The following is an 18,866-nucleotide window of genomic DNA, read 5'->3' as shown; positions in this document are numbered from 1 at the left end:
TAAGTCTTTGAAGAAAGAAATTTAAGAGGACACCAGAAAATGGAAGGACCTCCCTTGCTCTTGGATTGGGAGGATCAACATAGTAAAAATGGCAATTCTACCAAACGCAATCTATAGATTCAATGCAATCCCCATCAAAATTCTTCACAGATCTGGAGAAGACAATAATCAACTTTATATGGAAAAACAAAAACACAGGATAGCCAAAACAATCTTATACAATAAAGGATTGTCTTGAGGTATTACCATCCCTGACTTCAAACTCTATTACAGAGCTACAGTATTGAAAACAGCTTGGTATTGGCATAAAAACAGAGAAGTCGATTATTTCTTGACTTCTAGTCCTCCTGGGTGAGTTTGTTTCTTTTTGTTCTAGAGATTTCAGGTGTTCTGTTATCTCACTAATGTGGTGTATTTCCAGCTTCTTTATATAGTTATTTAGTGCTATGAACTTTCCTCTAAACACTACTGTCATTGCGTCCCTTAAATTTGGGTATGTTATGTGGTCATTTTCATTGAATTTTAGGAAGTCTTTAATTTCTCCCTTTATTTCTTCCTTGACCCATTTATGCTTCAGGTGAGCATTGTTTAATTTCCATATGTTTGTGGGCTTTCTGAAATTAGTGTTGTTGTTGAATTCTAATTTTAAGCCATGGTGATCTGATAAGATACATGGGGTTATTTCAATTTTTGTATCTGTTGAGGTTTGTTTTGTTACTTAATATGTGGTCAATTTTTAAGACCATTCCATGAGGTGCTGAGAAGAAGGTATATTCTTTTATTGATGTGGGATTCCCCTCTGTATGCTATGAATACCATTGATTAATAAAGAAACTGTCTTGGGCCTGTGCAGTGAATAGAGGTAGCTGGGGGAAACTAAACTGAATGATGGGGGAAAGAAGTAAGAATTAGGGAGAAGCTATGTAGCCACACCAGAAACAGACTCTGGGAATTTTACTCGGTAAGTCACAGCCATGTGGCAATACACAGATTACTAGAAATAGGTTAAACTAAGATATAAATGTTAGCCAATAAGAAGCTAAAGATAATGGGCCAAGCAGTGATTTTATCAATACAGTTTCTGTGTGATTATCTCAGGGTGTCTGGGTGGCTGGGAATATACTAGCGGCCTCCTTACAACATTTTATGTTTGGATGGAATGTTTTATAGATGTCTGTTAAGCCCATTTAAGTCATAACATCTGTTAGTTCCCTTATTTCTCTGTTAATTTTTCATCTGACTGACCTGTCTGTCCAGTGGTAGGAGCAGAGTGTTGAAGTCTCCCATTATCAGTGTATGGGGTTTAATATATGATTTAAGCTTTATAGGCGTTTCTTTTACATATAAGGGTGCCCTTGTATTTAGGGCATAGATGTTTAGTATTGAGATTTCTTCTTGATGCATTCTTCCTGTGACTAATATGAAATGTCCTTCTTTGTCTCTTTTGATTGATTTTAGTTTGAAGTCTATTTTGTTAGATATTAGGATAGCTACACCAGCTTGTTTCTTAGGTGCATTTAATTGGAAAATTTTTTCCCAGCCCTTTATTCTGAGGTGATGTCTGTCTTTAAGGTTGGGGTGTGTTTCTTGCATTCAGCAGAAGGATAGATTCTGTTTTCATATCCAGTCTGTTAGCCTGTGTCGTTTTATATGTGAGTTAAGTCCATTTATATTAATTGATATTAATGATTAGTGATTGCTATCTCCTGTTAATTTAGTTTTCATTGTTGGTGATGTTATTTTGTGTGTTTTCTCCTTTTTGGGGATTTGCTGCTATGAGATAATCAATTGTCTGTGTTTTGTTGATGTAGCCAACTTCCTTGGGTTGGAGTTTTCCTTCTAGTATTTTGTGTAGGGCAGGGTTTATGGCTAGGTATTAGTGAAATCTAGTTTTGTCATGGAATATCTTGTTCTGTCCTTCTATGGTGATTGAAAGTTTTGCTGTGTATAGTAGTCTGGGCTGGCATCCATGGTCTCTTAGTGTCTGCATAACGCTTGACCTTCTAGCTTTCATTGTCTCCAATGAGAAATCAGGTGTCATTCTGATAGGTCTGCCTTTATATATTACTTGGCCTTTTTCCTTTGTAGCTCTTAATATTCTTTCTTTATTTTGTATGTTTAGTGTTTAGATTATTATGTGATGAGGGGACTTTTTTGATCCATTCTATTTGGTGTTCTGTAAGCTTCTTGTATATTCATAAACATATCTTTCTTTAGGTTGAGAAAGTTTTCTTCTATGATTTTGCTAAATATATTTTCTGTGCTTTTGAATTTAACTTATACTCTTTTTTCTATCCCTGTTATTCTTAGTTTTGGTCTTTTTTATTGTGTCTTATATTTCATGGATATTTTGTGTTAAGCTTTTGTTAGATTTAATGTTTTCCTTCCTCTGCTGTATTTTTAGCAGTTGAGATTTTTCTCTTCCATCTCTTGTATTCTGTTGTTTATGCTTGCATTTGTGGTTCATGATCATTTTTTCATTATTTCTGTTTCTATAATTCCCCCAGCTTCTGTTTTCTTTATTGTGTTTATTTTAGTTTTCAAGTCTTAAATAGTTTCTTTCATATATTTAATTCATTTTTCTTGGTTTTCTTTAAGGAATTTGTTAATGTCTTCCAGTATTTTGTTTGTTTTTGCCTCCATTTCTTTGAGGCAATTTTTAATTTCCTCTTTAGGGGCCTCAAATATTCTCCTAAAATTATTTTTTGTGTCATTTTCTTCTCTTTATCTATATTTGGTTGTTCAAGTCTTGCTGTTGTAGGGTCACTAGTTTTTACTGGTGTCATTTTGCTCTTTGTGGTGTTGTGTGTTCTTACCTTGTTTACTCATCTTTTCCTCTAATTGGTGTAGTTGGGACTGTCTGTGACCCTGTTGATCTATCTTCCAGGTGCCAGTGGATCCAAGGCTCAGATGGTTGCTCTTCATGGTGCAGTCAGTGTCACGGTTCCAGTCACCCTGCTGGTCATTCCATGTTCTTGGAGGTCGTTTGGTTCTCCTGGGATTTGCTCTGCTCCTGTGGATTTTTCTGTCTCAGGCCTTCTCCATCCTAGGTTCCTGGCTCAGTTCTGTTTTGCAAATGTCCCTGGTCTGGATCTGCTCCTATGGAGCTTCTTGGAGTTGGTCCCTCAAAGGTCTCTCACGTCAGTCTACTCCCTCCAAGGTCCCAGATTTGGGTGGGCCTGGAACCACAGAGGTCTGGCTCAGGCTGACTTCCTCGGAGGTCCCAGACTCATGCCTGGACCAGCAGAGGTCTCTGGTTCCTGCCTACTCCCTCAGAGGTCCCAGACTCATGCCCAGACATACATAGGTTCTGGCTCAGGCCACTCTCATGGAGGTGCCAGACTCACACCCAGACCCACAGAGGTCTCTGGCTCAAGCCCACTTCCCTTAGTGGCTGCTCCTCTGTACCTGCTCCTGTGGAATTTGCTGTCTCAGTCCCATTTCCACAAATGTCCCTGGTCTGGAAACACTCCTGCTCCTGTGGAGTTTGCTGCCTCAGGCTTGCTCCAGCCTAGGTCACTGGCTCAATCTTGTTTCTGTAAATGTCCCTCAAGATTCTTCCTTTTCTACACAACTGTGGCTCCAGCTTGTACAAGTAGTGCTGGATACCCAGGTTTCTCTGCCCTTTTCCTGTCTTTGCCAAGGCCTAAGCCTGCCAGGGGCCTCTGGTGCTTCTATGGCTCTCAGACCAAAAAGGACCAGGCTCCTGTCTCTTCTTGCCTCTTTCTGCTCAGCAATCATCATTTTAATTTTTTTTATGTTTAAGCCATTGTTCATTGAAGTTAGCTTTATATAAGATGCATAGAGTTTTTCTTTCTTTCTTGTTCTTAAGTTGGAAAGCAATCCCCTACTTCACAAATGTGTAGTCAAGTTCCCCATGTTTGGAATTTGCAGAACTCAGCACACTCAGCCTGCAATGGATGAGCCTCACACTAGGAAAAACCCCTTAGTCATAGGATCCATCCTACCAGATAAAATTGTTTTACTATTTACATGGTTTTTGCCCATGAATGTTTGATTACTCTAATCCCTTTGTTTAAGATTATGTCTAATGATTGAGTCATTTTTACTTATTTATAGAAATTAACTGAGGGTTGGTTCATCACTTAAGATCAATCCTTAGGATCCATGTAGTAGAAGGAGAGAAATAACTCCTGCAGGTTGTTCTCTGACCTTCACACAAGTGACATGGTACACTAACACACCACACAGAAAATAAATATGTGAAAACTGTTAACTGGACATCTTTGTACTGTCCCATTTCTGGGTTCTCTGTTCTGTCCCACAAATTTGTGTTTCGCCCATCTTCCTGCTAGTGCTGCCGTTTTACTACAACTACAGCATCGATTTTTTTCTTTAATTTTTGTATCCCCAGCAGTAGATTTCTCCACCGATGCAGTACACCAAATTGAGCTGAATTAAAAATCACAACACCCCAGTGACTCTTGGGAAAGGGAACAGGAGAGAAATCATGTGGCCATTCTAAAGGGGGTGGTTTAACTACCCTGTAGGGGTGTGGGGCAATGGCGTGCCCCAAGGTGGGTTCCTGCTCTGGTAAGCTTTTGGGTAGGGTCTCGGGTTTCCACTCTGAGAACTGGGCTTTTTGTGGGTTCTCTGAGAGGGTGGGGCTTGAAGGGGGAGGAGTGGAGTGAGCTGTAGGCACAGGGCAATGATGCATCCTCCAAAACCGGAAAAGAACTTGACTTCCAGCAGTTTCTCTGAGAGGGCAGGATTTGGGAAGACAGGCATGGGACTTTCTCAGCTGGGGCGAGCCGTTGCAGGTAAACACATTTAACCACAAGAACAGTAATTTGTTACATTTTATTCCTGTTAGAACCTGCCTTTAGGGCTACAGAGATGGTTCCGCTGTTAAGAGCACTGGATGTTCTTCCACAGGACTAAGGTTTGAGTCCCAGCTCCCAACTCTCTGTAGCTACAGTCTCAGGAGGTAAAAAACGATCTTCAGACATAGAATGCCATCTTCTGATCTCTACATGCATTTGGTGTATGGTCATTCTTTCTCATTGCATGCAAACTTTACAACAAACTTTATCTACAAGAATAACTTGAAGGACTTAGTAGTAATATTGTGATGTTACAATATTGCAACAAATTGTTATTGGATGGCATAATGTACTACACACATCACAGAAATGGAAGAAGAAATTTAGAAAGTTTCCATCAACAAAGAAATGACAAATACTTGAGACAAAAGGCATGTACGTATGCATTAAAATGCCAAAATGATATGTTCAATTTTCATGATTTTATGTTGTAGTTAAAATTAATTTAAAAGTTCTTGCCAGGTCCTTGGAGCCCAACAAGAGGCCCTGCTCCTCTGCTGAGGAGATCTGGAGTGGTGAGTGAGTGGTTGTCCACCAGCCAGTCCCAGGGAATGGAGCCCAGGACCCCTCCAATTCCCTAAACATTTCTGGCCATCCAGTGGGGCGTGTTCCCTGCTACTGACTTTCTTTACCCTATCCCATCTTGCTTCCAAGCACTCCTTTTCATCTGTGGCGTCCTTGGATCCCCCAACTCAGTCTGCTTAGAGGCTGAGGGTCTGGGGAGCCAGTGGTGAATGGTCCTGCCGCTGGAGTTTGTACCACACTACCCTGCCCCCCAAGCCCATCCTTTTGTCTGTGAGGTCCTTGGAGCCCAGAAAGAGGTCTTGCTCCCATGCTGAGGAGATCCAGAGTGGTGAGTGAGTGGCTGCCCAGCTGGACAGTCCCGGGGGAACTGAGTCAAGGCCCCCTCCAATTCCCTAAGCTTTTCTGGCCATCCAATGGGGCATATTCCCTGCTGCTGGCTTTCTTTACCCCATTCCACCTTGCCCCAAGCATTCCTTTTCACCTGGGGGTCCTTACATTCCCTGGCACAGCCTATTCCAGTGCTAAGGGGACCTAAGAAGGGCAGACCAAGAAAAACTCCCAAGTACACAGCCAGCCACAGCAAAGATTCGACCAAGATGCCAAGACTCTCCCGCCTCATTTGAAGGAAGAGACGGGCAGGCACCAATGCAAGAATTTATTCAACAACCTGAAAAGCAACATGATAACACCAGAATCCAGCAAACACTCAACAGGAAGATTTGAACACCCTAACTCAGAAGAAGTAAAAAAAAATCAACTTTAAATGTAACCTTATGAAAATGATGGAGACCCTTAAACAGGAAGTGAAAAACTCCCTTAAAGAAATGGAAGAGAAGACAAACAAAAAGTTAGAAGAAATTAATAAAACCCTCAAAGATACCCAAGAAAACCAAGAAAAAGCAATCAAACAGGTAAAGGAAACAGTTCAAGACTGAAAGACCGAAATGGAAATAATAAATAAAACACAAACTGAGGGATGGCTGGATATGGAAAATCTGGGTAAAAGAACAGGAACTACAGAGGCAAGCATAGCCAACAGAATACAAGAGAAAGAAGAAAGAATCTCAGGCACTGAAGATTCTATAAAGGAAATAGACACATTGATCAAAGAAAACAGCAAATCCAACAAATTCTTAAAACAAAACATCCAGGAACTCTGGGACACCATGAAAAGACCAAACCTAAGAAAAATAGGGGTAGAAGAAGGAGAAGAATTCCAGCTCAAAGGCCTAGAAAATATATTCAACAAAATTATAGAAGAAAACTATCCCAACCTAAAAAAGGATATTCCTATGAAGGTACAAGAAGCTTACAGAACACCAAGTAGTCTGGATTAAAAAAAAAAAGATCCTCTTGCCATATAATAATCAAAACACAAAACATACAGAATAAAGAAAGAGTATTAAGAGCTGCAAAGGAAAAAAAAGATCAAGTAAAATATAAAGGTAAACCTATCAGAATTACACCTGACTTCTCTATGGAAACCATGAAAGCCAGGATGTGCTGTAGACACTAACAGACCATGGATACAAGCCCAGACAACTATACCTAACAAAGCTTTCTTTCACCATCGATGGAAAAAACAAGATATTCCAAGACAAAAACAGATTTAAACAACATGTATCCACAAACCCAGCCTTACAGAAAGAACTAGAAGGAAAGCCTCAACCCAAGGAAGCCAACAACACCCACAATAGCACAGACATCTGACAACCCTCCACCAGCACAACTCGAAGAAGAGAAACACACAAACACTACCACCAAAAAAATAACTGTAGTTAACAACCACTGGTCATTAATATCACTTAATATCAATGGACTCAATTCACCTATAAAAAGACACAGGTTAAGAGAATGGATATAAAAACAGGATCCAACATTCTGCTGTTTACAAGAAACACACCTCAACCTCAAAGACAGATACTACCTCAGAGTAAAGGGTTGGGAAAAGGTTTTCCAATCAAATGGACCTAAGAAACAAGCAGGTGTGGCTATCCTAATATCTAACAAAATTGATTTCAAACTAAAATCAATCAGAAGAGATGGAGATGGACACTTTATACTCATAAAGGGAACAATTCATCAGGAGGAAGTCTCTATCCTTAATATCTACGCCCCTAATATAAAAGTACCCACTTATGTAAAAGAAATATTACTAGAACTCAAAGCAGACATCAAACCACACACACTAATAGTAGGAGATTTCAACACTCCTCTTTCACCAATGGACAGGTCAATCAGACAGAAACCTAACAGAGAAATAAGAGAATTAATGGAGGTAATGAATCAAATGGACTTAACAGACATCTATAGAACATTTGACCCAAACAGAAAAGAATATACCTTCTTCTCAGCATCTCATGGAACCCCCTCGAAAATTGATCCCATACTCAATAACAAAGCAAACATTCACAGATACAAAAAAAAATTGGAGTAATCACCTGTGTCTTATCGGATCACCATGGAGTAAAGTTAGAATTTAAGAACAATTCCACCCCCACAAATCCTACAAACTTATGGAAACTGAAGTCAGGACCATGAGGCGTTGGTTGGTCCACCCACTGAGACAGTGTGTCTGATCTAATGGGAGCTAACCAAAGCCAGCTGGACTGGGACTGAATGAGCATAGGATCAAACTGGACCCTCTGAATGTGGCTGACAATTGGGTCAGACTGAGAAGCCAATGATAATGGCACTGGGATTTGTCTCGACTACATGCAGTGGCTTTTTGGGATCCCAGTCTATTTGGATGCATACCTTCGTAAGCCTGGATGGAGGGGAGGCTTTGGACTTCCCACAGGGCAGGGTACTCTGTCCTCTCTTAGGACTGGAGGGGGAAGAGGAGTGGGGGAGTAGGAAGGAAATGGGAGGAGGGGAGGAAATGGAAATTTTGAACGGTATTATTTATAAAGCAGTAAAAAAATAAATTTAAAAATTTTCTTGCTAGATTTTGATAGCAATTTATTAGGAATTAAAACTTTTATAAGGTTGAGGCTCTAGTCCACAAGGACATTATTTTTCCCAAGAATTTAGATATTTTGATTGTAAAATATTTCCCATAGGCTTATGTGTTTGAACAATTGGTCCCCATCAGGTAGAGCTCTTCTGGAGAACATTGGAACCTTTAGGTTGTAGAGCATTGATGGAATAAGTGGGTCAGTAGGGGTAGACCTTAATTTCTGTTCTTGACTTCAGACTGGATATAATAACTACCTCACCCCCCTTCCTGTGTAACTTACCTGGTGGGCTGTATCTTTTTGAATTGCAAACCAGAGTAGTCCTTTGTTCTCTTAATTTGCTTTGTGTCAGATCACAGCAAAGAGAAATAGAACTAATTCAGAAAATATGTATAGAGAGTGGGTGATTATTGTGCTACCCCAGACCATGTTGTTTGTAGGCCTTTGGAACTGGTTTACTAGAGGAATGTGGAAGAATTTGTATGTTTAGCCTATAAAAGTAATAGAATGCTTGTTAGCCATAGTAAATGCATTTTGTAAAGTTCCTTCATTAAACAATGACAGTTCTCAAACTAAAGTAACTTTGTTCCCAGAGCTAAATTAGCTTGTTTTTCTAGATGCCCTCCATACCCTCTCTTTGTTCAGTAATGGCTGACCACAGGAGATGTTTACCCAGCCTTTCACTTTGTTTGGTTTGGTTTGGTTTTTCGAGACAGGGTTTCTCTGTGTAACAGCCCTGACTGTCCTGGAACTAGCTCTTATAGACCAGTCTGGCCTCAAACTCATAGAGATCTGCCTCCTGAGAACTGGGATTAACGGTGTGTCCCACTACCACCTGGCTCACCTGACATTCTTTCACCAATCACTCACTGTTCTTCCCTATCAACTACCAACTACAGACTGAAAAGGAAAAACTTTCAGTAGCCTTCCCTTTTTCCTATTTCTGTCTTACAATTCCACCCTAGATCTGTAGGAGGCTCTTTGCTTCTTACACTAGCTCAATGTCTTTCTTACTGGATGTGAACAGTTTCATGAACCATTCTTGGATTTACTTTTCATGTTGTTAGCACTGTAAAGACTGGAGGGACTTTTGAAATTGGAAGGAATATGTTTTGCATCATGGGATGGCCCTGATCCATGGAAGCCAGAGGTAGTATGCTGTGATTTGGATATGAAATGTCCTCCATAATGACTGTGTTTAAAACACTTGGTACCTACATAGTCCAAATGATATTGGGAGATTGTGGGACATTTAAGTCTTGTGAGAAGAAGTGAGTCACTGGAAACAGACCTTGAGGCTTGGAAATCTAGCTCAACTTCCTGACAGCAGATGCCATGACCAAATATCTCATTCTCCTGCCTTCATGCGTTATCTGCCACAGAGAACTGTACCCCTTCTTAAATTATAGGTCAAAAGCTGTTATTTTTAAGTATTTCCTGTCAGGTATTTGGTAACAACAACAAAAGAAGCAACCAAGCCATTATTCTATGATTTATGTCACCAGCGTTTTGGGATTTTTAGTATATGAATTATGAATACTTTAATACAGTAATCCTTAAATCCATTTCTTTGAGGCTACTATGAATGATTTTTTTTAAATTTCAACCATTTGTTGGCAGTATATACAAACAGTTTATTTTTCTGTACTGATCTTACTTATAAGTTCTTGGAACTGGCTGGTCCTAAGACTTTCGTGGTAGATTCTTGGTGACTCTGTATAGACACTCATGCCACTTGCCAATAGAGGTGGGAGCCAAAGTTTTACTTCTTATCTGTGTTTCTTCTTTTTTCTTTGTCTTATTATAGTTTTTAGAAATATGTTGTTGAAAAAGAGTGGTATGAGCAGAAATCTTGGGTTTTAATATACTTTCATGTGTCACAGGACTTGTATATTTCAGTGCTTATATTTTACCTGACTCTCCTTATTGGTTTATTGTGTCAATGCATTGATAAAAAGATCTTTTCCTTTCTAAGAGACTCGATCTTTGGCTGGACCTTCAGCCAGACTTAAGCCAAGATCACTTAAGACAAGACTGACACCCTACTGTGTGCTGGACCTTCAGCCAGGCTTAACAACATACCCCAAGATCACTTAAGACAAGACTGACACCCTACTGTGTGCTGGACCTTCAGCCAGACTTAACAACATACCCCAAGATCACTTAAGACAAGACTGACACCCTACTGTATGCTTGTCCTGTTCATATAATCTGACTTAAAGAGAAAAACACAACAATTCACCCTACTTGCTTTGGATTACCCGTGTAATGAACCTAAACTAATACATATCTGTAATCTTAAAATATGTATTTTCCCATGCCCCTGACCCAAAATAATGCATTGCATCATTGGATGAAAACATAAAAAATAGAGTTTGGAAGCAATCTTATAAAATGAATATTCATCATAAATATTGCACACAACATTTGGATATTGATGTTTGTGGTACTTATTGTTATCTGGGACCGCTGGAGTCTATGACTTACTCACTTATAAAACTCTGCTAAGGTTGTCTGTAAAGTTGCCCATTTCTTCCCCATGTGGTGCTTTCTGCACTGTTCAGTGAAGACAGAGCAAGGCCCTTTGCCAGGGACAGACATAGGGACAGATTCACGTGACAGCCACAGATTAAGACTCACACAACAGACAGACAAAAGGATGAAAGACAAAGAGAAAGTTAAATAAAGAACTCAAATCTGGGCTCACTCTTATGAAATGGCATCAAGGAAAAGTATTTTAATTTCTTTCCTTCATGGGACACTGATGCATCATTTTTGCTGACACAGTTTATTATTGCTGTGTTCAAACAGATGGCAGTTTATTGTCTCAAATAAATGTAAAAGAACTTGTTTAGTATGAAAGATCATTTAAAAAATATTTACGTGGATTGCACTATATGTATACATATGATGACTAAAAACTACATGAGCACATGAAAATTTTACATAAATATTTTGTAATATTGGTCCTCTGAGAACAGGATTTACACTGCCATATGTCTCATGCTATCTTTTCATTAAAGATGATTTTTTAAATAAGGTGTACTTTTTGCTTAACTCATTCTAAACTACATGTTTTTATATTTGCAAATAAGATTTTTGTTCTATTACTTTTTAATTGCCAGTTAGCATTGGCCATTTAAAGACTTCATCCATATTTTAAAATTATTTAACAAGATGGTTGTATAACTACATGTTGGCATTCAAGCAGTTGAACTTGAATATATACAAATTACATTAGTCCTTTTAACTCCTCCATGAATGTTCTATCTTACACTAAAGAGTTAGACATTACAGAGCCAGCAACATCTGTGGGACCAGGCCCATGTCATTGACCTCCACAAGAGCAAGCCCAAGGGAGCAACCTCAGAGGGACCAGGCTCAGGCCAGCAACCTTCGTGGGATCAGGCCAAAGCCAGGGACATCCTTGGAAGCGGGACCAAGCCAGCAATTTACTCTGGAGCAATCCCAAGCCACTGACCTCCTCCGGAGCAGGCCTGACTCAGCAACCATAGGAGCAGGCCAGACTGACCTTTGGCAGTGCTGAGCAACCCCCAGGAACACCAAGTGATCTCCAGATTGACTGGAACCGTGGTCCCGATTCCACCATGAGGAACAACCATCTGAGCCTTGGATCCACTGGCACCTGAAAGAGTGATCACATGGCCCCAATTAGACCAAATCAGAGGAAAGCATGGGTAGACAAGGTAAGAACATACTCAACACCACAAAGAGTAACACAACACCAACAAAAACTAGTGGCTCTAAAACAGCAAAACTTGAACACCTCAATACAGATGAAGCAGAAGAAAAAGACCTAAAAAAATAACATTAGGAGAATGTTTGAGGCTCTTAAAGAGGAAATGAAAAATTCCCTCAAAGAAATGGAGGAAAAGACAAAAAATTAGAAAAAATAAACAAAATCCTTTAAAAAAGCAATCAAGCAGGTGAAGAAATGATTAAAACTTGAAAACTGAAATAAATATATTAAAGAAAACACAAACCAAAGGGATTATGGAAATGGAAAATATGGAAAAACAATCAGGAACCACAAGTTAAAGCATAAACAGCAGAATACAAGAGTTAAAAGAGAGAATCTCAAGTGTTGAAGATATGATAGAAGAATTAGACTCACCAAAGAAAACATTAATCTAACAGAAGATTAACACAAAATGTCCAAGAAATCTGGGACACCATGAAAAGAGCAAACCTAAGAATAACCGGGATAGAAGAAGTCCAACTTAAAAGCACAGAAATCATATTCAACAAAATCATAGAAATAAACTTTCTCAACCTAAATAAAGATATGAATATGAAGATACAAGAAACTTACAGAACACCAAATAGTCTGGAGCAAAATAAAAATTTCCCTCACCACATAATAATCAAAACACTAAACATAGAGAATAAACAAAGAATATTAAGAGCTGCAAAGGAAAAAGGCCAAGTAACATACAAAGGCAGGCCTATCAGGCTTCTTAGTGGAAATAATAAAAGCCAGAAGGTCCTAGTCAAGTGCTATGCAGACATTAAGAGACCATGGATATAGTAGTCCAGACTACTATATGCAGCAAAACTTTCAATCACCATAGATGGACAAAACAAGATATTCCATGAGAGAACCAAATTTAACCAATACCTAGCCATGAACGTAGCCTTACACAAAGTACCAGAAGGAAAACTCCAACCCAAGAAAGTTAGCTATATCCACAAAAACACAGACAATAGATGATCTCACAGCAACAAATCCCAAAGAAGGGGAAAATGCATGCAATAATATCATCAGCAATGAAAACTAAAATAACAGTAACTAGCAATCACTGGTTATTAATATCCCTTAATATAAATGGATTCAATTCATCTGTAAAAATACACAGATACAAAAACAGAATTCATCCTTCTGCTGAATTCAAGAAACACACCTCAAACTCAAATGACAGACATCACCTCAGAGTAAAGGGTTAAGAAAAAATTTCCAATCAAATGAACATAAAAAACAATCTGATGTAACTATCCTAATATCTAACAAAATAGACTTCAAACTAAAATCAAGCAAAAGAGACAAAGAAGGACATCTGATATTAGTCACATGAAAAATTCATCAAGAGGAAACCTCAATATTGAACATCTATGCCCTCATGTAAAAGAAACACTACTAAAGCTTAAATCACACATTAAATCCCATACACTAAAAATGAGAGACTGCAACACCCCACTCTCACCACTGGGCAGGTCTTCCAGACAGAAGCTTAACACAGAAATAATGTAACTAACAGATGTCATGATTCAAATGGGTTTAACAGACATCTATAGAGCATTCCATCCAAACAGAAAAGAATATACCTTCTTCTCAGCACATCATGGAACCTTCTTAAAAATTGACCACATACTAAGTAACAAAGCAAACCTCAACAGATACAAAAAATTGGTCTAATGCCATGTATCTTACCGGATCACTGTGGCTTAAAATTAAAATTCAACAGCAACACTAATTTCAGAAAGCCCACAAACATATGGAAATTAAACAATGCTCACCTGAAGCATAAATGGGTCAAGGAAGAAATAAAGGGAGAAATTAAAGATTTCCTAAAATTCAATGAAAATGACCACACAACATACCCAAATTTATGGGGCATAATGAAAGCAGTTTATAGCACTAAATAACTACATAAAGAAGCTAAAAATATATCACACTAGTAAGATAACAGAATATCGGAAATCTCTAAAACAAAAAGAAGCAAACTCACCCAGGAGGACTAAAAGGTAGGAAATAATCAAATTGAGAGCTGAAATCAACAAAATAGAAACAAAGAAAACAATATTGATAATTAATGAGATCAAGAATTGGTTCTTTGAGGAAATCAACAAAATAGATAAATCTTTCTCTAAACTAACCAAAAGGTAGAGAGAGAATATTTAAATTAACAAAATCAGAAATGAAAAGGAGGACATAGCAACAGACCCTGAGGAAATCCAGAGAATCATCAGGTCATATTTTTGAAAACCTGTACTCCACAAAATTGGAAAACCTAAAAAGAAATGGACAATTTTCTGGATAAATAATAATACAAAAATTAAATCAAGATCAGATAAGCATACTAAATAGACCTATAACTGATAAGGAAATAGAAACAGTCATCAAAAGTCTCCCAACCAAAAAAAGTCCACGATCAGATGGTTTTAGAGCAGAATTCTACAAGATTTTCAAAGAACTAATTCCACACAATAAAAACAGAAGGAAAATTGCCAAACTTGGTTTATGAGGCTATAATTACCCTGATACCCAAACCACACAAAGACATTACTAAGAAAGAGAATTACACACCAACCTCTCTCATGGACACTGATGCAAAAATACTCAATAAAAGACTGGCAAATAGAATCTAAGAATACATAAGAAGTAGGCTTCGTCCCAGAGATGCAGAGATGGTTCAACATGTGTAAATCTGTCAATGTAATCCACCATAAAAACAAACTGAAAAAAAATCACATGATCATTTCATTAGATGCTGACAAAGCCTTCAACAAATACAACATTTCTTCATGATAAAGGTCTTGGAGAGAGTAGGGATACAAGGAACACATCTAAACATAATAAAGGAAATATACAGCAAGCCAACAGCCAACATCAATCTAAATGGAGAGAAACTCAAAGTGATCCCACTGAAATCAGGAATAAGACCAGGTTATCCACTCTCTCCATGTCTGTTCAATATAGTACTTAGATTCTAGCTAGAGCAATAAGACAAAAAAGAAGATCAAGGAGGATACAAATTAGAAAAGAAGAAGTCAGACTCTCACCATTTGCTGATGATATAATAGTTTGCATAAACAACCCCAAAATTTCTATCAAAGAACATCTACAACTCATAAACACTTTCAGTAATGTAGCAGGATACAAGATTAACTCAAAAAAATCAGCAGCCCTCCTTTGTACATATGATAAATGAGCTGAGAAAGAAATCAGAGAAACATTACCCTTCACAAAAGCTGAAAATGACATAAAATATCTTGGAGTAACTCTAACCAAAGGATTGAAAGACCTGTATGACAAGAACGTTAAGTCTTTGAAGAAAGAAATTGCAGCATTGTTTGTCATAACCAGAACCTGGAAACAAGCTAAAATTCCCCTCAACAGAAGAATGGATAAAGAAAATGTGGCACATTTACACAATGGAGTAATATAAAGCAGAAAAAAAATAACAAATCTCGAATTTTTCAGGAAAATGGATAGAGATAGAAAACATTATTTTCATTGAGGCATCCCAGACATAGAAAGACAATTATCACATATAGTCACTCATAAGTGGTTTTTAAAAATAAAGCAAAGAAAGCCAGCCTACAAACCACAATCCCAGAGAACTTAGACAACAATAAGGACACTAAGAAAGACTTACATAGATCTAATCTACATGGGAAATGGAAAAATACAAGATCTCCTGAGTAAATTGGAAGCATGGGGACCTTGGGGGAGGGTAGAAGGGGAAGGGGAGAGTCAGGGAGAGGAGCAGAGAGAAAATGTAGAGCTCAATAAAAAATCAATAAAAATGCGGGAAAAAGAAATTGAAGAAGACACCAGAAAGTAGAAAGCTGTCCATGCTCCTGGGTAGGCAGAATTAACAGTAAAAATCTTACCAAAAGCAATCTACAGATTCAATGCAATGTCCACCAAAATCTCAGAAAATTTCTTTGTAGAACTCAAAAGAATGGCACTCAGCTTCATATGGAAAAGCAAAAAACCTAGGATAGCCAAAACAATCCTGTACAATACAGTAACTTCTGGATGCATCACAATCCCTAACTTCAAACTGTAGTACTGAAAACTGGCTGGTATTGGCATAAAAACAGACAGGAGGACAAATGAAACCAATTTGAAGACCCAAATATCAATCCACATACCTACAAACATCTGATTTTTGACAAAGAAGCCAGAAATATCCAATGGTTAAAAGAAAGCATATTTAACAAATGGTGCAGGCATAATTGGATATCAACATGTAGAAGAATGAAAATAGATCTGTATCTATTGCCATGTACACAACTCAAGTCCAAATGGATCAAAGACCTAAACATAAAACCAACCACGCTGAACCTCATAGAAAAGAAAGTGGGAAATACACTTGAATGCACTGGCACAGAAGATCACTTCCTAAATATAACCCCAGTAACACAGACACTGAGAGCAACAATTAGTAAATGGGATCTCCAGAGACTGAGGCTTCTGTAAAGCAAAGGACACATTCAACAAAACAAAACAGCAGGCTACAGAATGTGACAAGATCTTCACCAACCCCACATCAAACAGAGGTCTGATCTCCAAAATATACAAAGATCTCAAGAAATTGGTTATCAAAAGAACAAACTGTCCAAAAAAATTGAGGCACAGACCTAAACAGAGAACTCTCAACAAAGAAATCTAAAATGGCTGAAAAACACTTAAGGAAATGCTCAGCATCCTTAGCCATCAGAGAAATGCAAATTAAAACAATCCTAAGATTCCATCTTACACCTGTAAGGTGGCCAAGATAAAAAAAAAAAGCACTGATGACAGAGAGGATGTGAGGTAAAGGGAACACTCCTCCATTGCTGATGGGAGTGCAAACTTGTACAGCTGCTTTGGAAATCAGTATGGTGATTTCTCAGAAAATTAGGAAACAACCTTCATCAAAGACCTAGCATCATCACTTTTGGGTATATACCCAAAAAATGTTCAATCATACCATAGGGACATGTGCTCAACTATGTTTATAGTAGTATTGTTTGTCATAGCCAGAACCTGGATACAACCTAAATGCCCCTTGACCAATGATTGGATAAAGATGTAATGCATCTACACAATGGAGTACTACACAGCAGAAAAAAATAAAGACATCTTGGAATTTACAGGCAAATAGATGGCTCTAGAAATCATCATATTGAGTGAGGTAACCCATACACAGAAAGACAATTATCACATGTACTTACTCATAAGTGGCATTTAGTCATAAAGCAAAGAAAATCAGCCTACAACTCACAATCCCAGAGAACCTAGACTACAAAAAGGACTCTAAGAGAGACATACATGGATCTAATCTACATGGGAGGTAGAAAAAGACAAGATCTCCTGAGTAAATTGACAGCATGGGTATTATGGGAGAGGGCATGAAGGGGGAGGAAGTGAAGGGAAAATATAGCTCAATAAAAACAATAAGCGGAGCAGCGTTGTCCTCGGTGCAGAAAAACCCTGCAAAGATGTCTCTTTACCCATCTCTTGAAGATTTGAAGGTAGACAAAGTGATTCAGGCTCAGAACGCCTACTCTGCTGGCCCTGCCACCCTGGCAGTTCTGGTGGATGTTTCCGCCTCTTTCCCTCCAGATGGAAATCTCTACCCTAAACTGTATCCAGAGCTTTCTCAGTACATGGGACTGACTTTAAATGAAGAAGAAATATGTACAAATATGCCTATGGTTTCTGGAGTACCAACCCAAGGGTTGGTAGCAAGACCATCCAGCGTGAACTATATGGTAGCACCTGTGACAGGTAACGATGCTGGAATTCGGAGAGCAGAAATAAAACAAGGGATTCGTGAAGTCATTTTGTGCAAGGATCAAGATGGAAAAATTGGGCTCAGACTTAAGTCAATAGATAATGGTATATTTGTTCAGCTAGTCCAGGCTAATTCTCCAGCCTCCTTGGTTGGACTGAGATTTGGGGACCAGGTACTACAGATCAACGGTGACAACTGTGCAGGATGGAGCTCTGATAAGGCTCACAAGGTGCTCAAGCAGGCATTTGGAGAGAAGATCACCATGATCATTCGTGACAGGCCCTTTGAGCGGACAATCACTATGCATAAGGACAGCAGCGGGCATGTTGGCTTTATCTTTAAAAATGGAAAGATCACATCCATAGTGAAAGACAGTTCTGCTGCCAGAAATGGCCTCCTCACTGATCATCACATCTGTGAGATCAACGGGCAGAACGTCATTGGCTTGAAGGACTCTCAGATTGCAGACATACTCTCAACAGCTGGGACTGTAGTTACCATTACAATCATGCCTGCTTTTATCTTCGAACATATTATTAAACGGATGGCACCAAGCATTATGAAAAGCCTGATGGATCACACCATTCCCGAAGTTTAATAACCCTGTACAACACATCACAGCTGAATGTTTCTAGTTTTCTTCTTCGGCAACTTCTAGATTTTGCATATGAAACTTTCCCGAAGCCAGGGAGAATATGCTGCATGGGGACCTGTCTATCTTCCATCATGGCTGGGAACCTCACGCTATCTGACGTCTTCTTCAGAGTTAAGATAGGTGTAGCCTTATCCTGGTTTTACAGATGTGAAACTTCCTGACTTTCCTAGAATTGCTTCTTTACTGGAAACCTGATGTTTTATAAGCCATTGTGGTTAGGATGACTGGTGTAGACTTTAGCTGTGGGAACTGGTCACCTTTGTCCTAGATAAAGCACAGTGCTAGTCGTGTGCTTCAGTTCTGTGGCGCACTTGGACTTTAGGACATCAGCATATAGTACATTGAGGGTGACTGCCTT

General features: G+C 38.7%; 1 pseudogene; it reads left to right on the top strand.

The window, feature by feature from the left end:
* Positions 1-17,523: 17,523 nt before the first annotated feature.
* Positions 17,524-18,866, top strand: part of LOC101998887 — a 1,882-nt pseudogene continuing 539 nt past the window's right edge.

Source organism: Microtus ochrogaster, chromosome 21 (assembly GCF_000317375.1).
Source record: "Microtus ochrogaster isolate Prairie Vole_2 chromosome 21, MicOch1.0, whole genome shotgun sequence".
NCBI classification, from domain to species: Eukaryota; Metazoa; Chordata; class Mammalia; order Rodentia; family Cricetidae; genus Microtus; species Microtus ochrogaster.
This window is presented reverse-complemented; position numbering and strand designations above follow the sequence as displayed.